The following is a 6,000-nucleotide window of genomic DNA, read 5'->3' as shown; positions in this document are numbered from 1 at the left end:
TATTGTGGTTTTTAGTTTTACTTTTTTTCAACTTATAAATTTACAGTACTTTATAAATTGTTTGAGAGTGGCGGCCTGGCGGGTGAACAAATATGCTTTTCATTATATTTTTATATTTAAATTTTAAATTTTAAATTGCAGAGAACGGGTAAAATAAGAAGTGTTCTCTATTCTTCTTTTTACATAACGCCTATTCGGAAAAAGTGTTCTCTTTGTTTCTAGAGAGCGGTTATTTTATTTGACCGTTCTCTATTATGCGTTACTTATTCATCTTTTGTAGTAGTGTTCCTATATGCGATGGAGGAAGGCTACTACTTCGGAAGAGCGCGAGAGATTGAGGAAGCGCGAGCCTGTTGACTACAAGGTGCGCGAGGTGGAAAAGGAGAAAGAGAAGCATCTGACTGAGGGAGAGAAGAAGCCAGGTTTCGAGTTGTTCATCCTTCGAAGAAACCGAACACCTCTCCTGTCGTGGACAAAGTGATTGACAAGTATGGGAAGGCTAGGCCTCGAGAAAGACCGTTGGTTATTAGGTCCGAAGTGGCGCAAGAGCGTCCGGCTCGAGGTCGTGACAAGAAATATGACAAAAATGACAAGGGCAAAGGGAAGATGGAGGAATAGGCCAAGTCTTTATTATTATTATTATTTATTATTATTATTATTGTAATAAGAAGGTGGGGTTTTTAGAATCCTAGCCTATATATTTTTTATGATTTTATTATGTGACGTATTATTATTAGAAAATGGATGAAATAAAAAGGTTAATTGGTTATGAAACCGTTGTGATTTTCTGTTTATTATTCTTGTCGAATTCCAAATGCAATGCAAATGTCCTTCTATTTACATTTTGAAAATAATGGGTTGTATCCCGTGAAGGATTGCCTACGTATTCATTAAGAAAATGAAATCAAACCCTTGCGCGTAGTTCGAGTAAATGTAAAAGAATAATTGTTCTAAGCAAGAGCTTGTAATGAACTTTAGAAAATAAGCACGACCTTTTTACTTACTCTTAAGGTGCAAATTTAGTTTATTTGATGATATGAGGATGACAAATTTGTCAAAATGCAAGAGCAGAGTGACATTAGCTTATTTCAGCTTGGCCAGGGGTCGTTTATTTAGTGCCACAAGAGCGACACGTGAGGTTACGCGAGGCGCGTTTTTGTTCCTATTCTAGGCATAATACCGCTTTAGTTGGTCGAGGTTTGTTGGGTTGGAAAATTCATTCCCATCTAGGTCCGTAATCCTAACCGCACCCCCTGGAAGTATGGACTTGACTAGAAATGGCCTGGCCCAATCGGGTTTGAACTTTCCCCGTGGATCGACAGGTAAAAGAGCTCTACCCGATTTGAGTACTAAGTCTCCTTCCTTGATGTTCCTTGGCTTAACCCTTTTGTTGAAAGCTCCTTTGATAAGTGCTTGATATGTTTGGACATTGTGCAATGCGCGTAGCCTACATTCATCCAGGAGGATGAGTTCTTCATATCTATCCCTTTTCCAATCGGCTTCCGGGATTTGACTTTAGAGTAAGATACGCAAGGATGGTATTTCTAACTCGACTGGTTGTACCGCCTCCATGCCGTAGGTCAAATAGAAAGGTGTGGCCCCAGTGGGCGTCCTAACAGATGTGCAATATCCCCACAAAGCAAATGGTATCTTGCTTGGCCAATCTAGATAGTTGTCAATCATTTTCTTGAGAATTGTGACAACGTTCTTGTTTGCTGCCTCTACCGCGCCATTAGTCTGTGGTCTATATGGCGAAGAGTAGTGATGCCTAATTTTGTACTTGGCTAGCAATTGCTCAGTCTCAGCTTGGAAATGTGATCCATTATCACTAATGATCTCATGTGGGCAACCGTATCGGCAGATGATGTTGTTTTGTATGAACTTTGCCACGTTTTTAGCCGTGAGACTAGTGTAGGAAGCCGCTTCTACCCATTTGGTGAAATAGTCAATTGCAACTAGGATTAAACAGTGACCTCCTGTTCCGGCTGGGGTTATTTTCCCGATTATATCGATTCCCCAGGCAGAAAATGGCCAAGGAGATGTCATCGTATAGAGCAATGTAGGAGGGACATGTTGTACATTCCCGAAGATTTGGCAGTTGTGGCAATGTCTTCCATATTTGATGCAATCGGATTCCATTGTGGTCTAATAATACCCCAAACGTGTGAGCTTCTTGGCCATCATAGGCCCACTCATGTGAGGACCTCATTCTCCATCATGGACTTCTTTCATCACTTTCCGTGCCTGTGAATGATCGAGGCAACGTAGGATTACACCAAAAGGTGTTCTTTTGTATAACTCTCCTTGCATGAGAACGTATTGGGAAGCTAGTAGGCGTATAGCACGTTGTCCCCTTTTGTCTATATCTGGTGGATAGGTACCGTTGAGCTTGAAATTTAGGATTGCTTGGAACCAAGGTTCCTTTGTGATTTCCTCTTCATCGGTGATTTGGTGGACATAAGCCGGCTCTGACCGTCGTTCGATACATAAAGGCATTTCCACCATGTCATCTGACATATTAATCAAAGATGCGAGTTTTGCAAGAGTATCTGCAAATTAATTTTCTTCCCGAGGTAGGTGTAGATAGGTCACGTGATCAAAGAATTGGGCCACTAAATCTATTCTGGCTTGATGGGGTGCTAGGCTTTCTCTTCGGATTTTCCAAGATCCCGTAATTTGGTTGATGATCAGGGATGAATCCCCATGTACTCGGAGGTTTTTAATGCCTAAGCTCACTTCCGCTTGTAATCCAATGAGACAAGCTTCGTATTTTGCAGCATTGTTTGTCACCTCGAAGTCGAGTTTGACAGAGATTGGTGTATGCTCACCTTCAGGAGAAATGAGCAACACTCCTATTCCAAATCCTCTTAAATTTGATGCTCCATCAAAATAAAGGTCCCAGGAGTCTACATCGGTTTGGAGTATATCCTCGTCTGGAAATGACCAAGTATATATTGTTTGTGCATCATTCATGGGATTTTCTACAAAGAATTCGGCAACGGCGCGCCCTTTTATAACTTTCAGAGGCACGTATTTGAGGTCGAACTCTGAGAGCATCAAAGTCCATCTTGCTAGGCGTCCGTTGAGGACGTGTTTTTCGAAGATGTATTTGACTGGATCCATTTTGGAGTATATTTTGACGGAGTAGCTAAGCATGTAATGTCGTAGCTTCTTCGTTGACCACACAAGAGCGAGGCATGTCTTTTCAAGTTGTGAGTATTTGCACTCCTACTCCAAGAACTTCTTACTAAGGTAGTAGATAACCCTTTCTTTCTTTCCTACGGTTTGAGTTAGCATGGCACCCATGGCTGTTTCGGTTACTGTGAGATATAAACCAAGAGGTTGATCTCGTTGAGGTGGCATGAGCACTTGTGGTTTAGCTAATATCTACTTGATTCGGTCAAATGCCTTCTGACAGTCATCATCCCACATGGTGTGATCCGTTTTCTTGAGCTTCTTGAAGATAGGTTCACAAATCATGGTGAGCTTCAATATGAATCAACTTATATACTGCACTTTCCCCAGGAATCCTCTGACTTCTTTTTCTGTTTGAGGTTGTGGTATTTCGATCAGAGCCTTGATTTTGAAAGGGTCTATTTCTATACCTCCTTGGCTAACGACGTATCCCAGGAGTTTGCCAGATGTTACTCCGAATGCGCACTTCTGAGGATTGAGCCTCATGTTGTACTTTCGTAGCTTTGAGAAGAATTTGCGAAGGTTCGCAATATGGCCCTCTCTATCCTTGGACTTGACAATCATGTCGTCTACATATACCTCAACTTCTTTGTGCATCATGTCATGTAGGAGTGTGGTTGTGGTGCGTTGATATATAGCTCCGACGTTTATTAACCCAAACGGCATAACCGTATAGCAATAGGTTCCCCATTGAGTGACAAAGGCGGTCTTATGCATGTCTTCTATGGCCATCTTGATTTGGTTATAACCCGCATATCCATCCATGAAAGATAGTAACGCGTGGTCTGCGGTATTGTCCACCAATATGTCGATATGTGGTAGAGGGAAGTCATCTTTAGGACTTGCTTTGTTTAAGTCCATAAAATCAACACAAACACGGATTCTCCCGTCCTTTTTGGGTACAGGTACTATGTTGGCTACCCAGTCAGAATACTCATAAACTTTGATGAACCCAGCTTTGAATTGCTTATCGACTTCTTCCTTAATCTTGAGAGCCCATTCTGTTCTCATTCGATGAAGCTTCTGTTTCACAGGCTTGAAGCCTGGCTTAATTGGGATTCTATTTTCGGCGATATCCCTATCGATCCCTGGCATGTCTTTGTAGGACCAAGCGAAGACGTCTTTGAACTCGTGCAGGAGGTCTATGAAATCGGCCCTTTCGGTAGAGCTCAAGGTAGTCCCTATCCTAAGTTCTTGGGGTTCTAATTCGGTTCCTACATTGATGGGTTCGGTGTTCTCTATTACTGGTCCCCCTTCCCCTTCTTGTAGTATTTCTTTGGCTACGTAGGGAGGTATCTCAATTGAGTCTGGGTCTTGGTCATCCTCAGTATCATCGTAAAAAGAATTGCACTCAAGATAACACAAAGAGTAAGCAGAACTTGATTTATTCATATTAAAGTTTGAGAAAAGTTTAAACAAAGAAGCCATCTGATCTGTGGTCAGTGGCGGTAAAGGGACAGTTGTTGGGAAATTTCCCGAACTATCACATTATTTTGAGGCTAAGCTAGGAGAAACAAAGGGAATGGGGATGACGACAGGAGGAGACTCCTTAGTGACTTCTCCAGACTCCGACTCTGACTCTGACTCGAATTCATCATCTTCTGGTTCTCCTTTGAACATCTCTCCTTCTCCAGTGGTGAGCTTGAAGAGCCTTCCTTGATTGTTGGTCCACTTGATTGATTTTCTCCATCCTTTCTGCTGATTCGCGTTTGTTTATGTGATTAACGCGGTAGGGTTGAAGTGGTCGTCTTGAAGTATCATAGTAATGATCTCATCCTGCGCGGCTTTAACAAATCGATCTTCTCCAAACAATAGACTAACAGCTTGTTCGTCTAAGCAAGGTGCTTGACGTGCTTTTACGGTAGGAACCGTTTCTGGAGGAATGAAGTAGCAATCGTGAAAGATCTCGATTCCGGCTAGTTCCTTTCGAGATAGTGCCAAGGTTCGGGAAATCCGTGAAAGAGTTCTAAACTTCCTTCCTTAACGAAGTATCCATTTAGGGTAGGGAGATAGGGTCGCATTTGGACTCCTACGTACATACGGTTTTGAACTTGACCAAGCATCTCGAGAACTTCCTCTTTATTGGGTTTGTACCCTAGTCCAAGTGGTATCCTTTTTGAGTTACCTTCCTTATAGGGTGCGAAGGTGTTTGTTCCGATAGGGTTTAAAGGCATTCCAGGGAAGTATCCCTGGGATTTGAGTATGTGGTTGACCACCAAGTTGGAGTAGGGATCGTAGTATAGGGGTGCCAATTCACTTTATATGACACTTATGCTTTGGAAGCCCCCAAGCTCATATACTGGATCTGCAAGGACTTGATTATTCGACTTCTTTTCGATTATTGCCTTGATGGGTGACGAAGTGATCGTCACCGCTTTGCCATTTAGTGGGATTTTGATCTTTTGATGAAGGGTGGATGTTACCGCTTTGGAAGCGTGAATCCAAGGTCTTCCTAGAAGTATGTTGAAGGAAGCATCAATGTCCACTATTTGGAAGTTAACCTTTCGTTCAATTGGCCCTGTGGCTATGGTTAGGTTAACGAGTACTACTACCTTTCCTCGTGTACTATCATATGCGTGAACACCTTGATTGGTAGGGGTCCAATCCGACTCTTTCATGCCTAATTTGTATGCCATTAACCGCGGAGCCATCATCAACCAAGGTCATTGGCACATTCTTCTTTAGACAAATGACGGTGATGTAAAGAGCCAAGTTGTGACTAGCGCCGAAGGGTGGCAAATCTTCGTCTGAGAAAGTAATAGGATTACTTAGCTTCGGTGATTCTTGGAAGACCAAGTTGACTAC

This window comes from Silene latifolia, unplaced genomic scaffold (genome assembly GCF_048544455.1).
Source record: "Silene latifolia isolate original U9 population unplaced genomic scaffold, ASM4854445v1 scaffold_156, whole genome shotgun sequence".
Lineage (NCBI taxonomy): Eukaryota > Viridiplantae > Streptophyta > Magnoliopsida > Caryophyllales > Caryophyllaceae > Silene > Silene latifolia.
The sequence above is the reverse complement of the archived record's forward strand: the minus strand, read 5'-3'. Positions refer to the sequence as shown.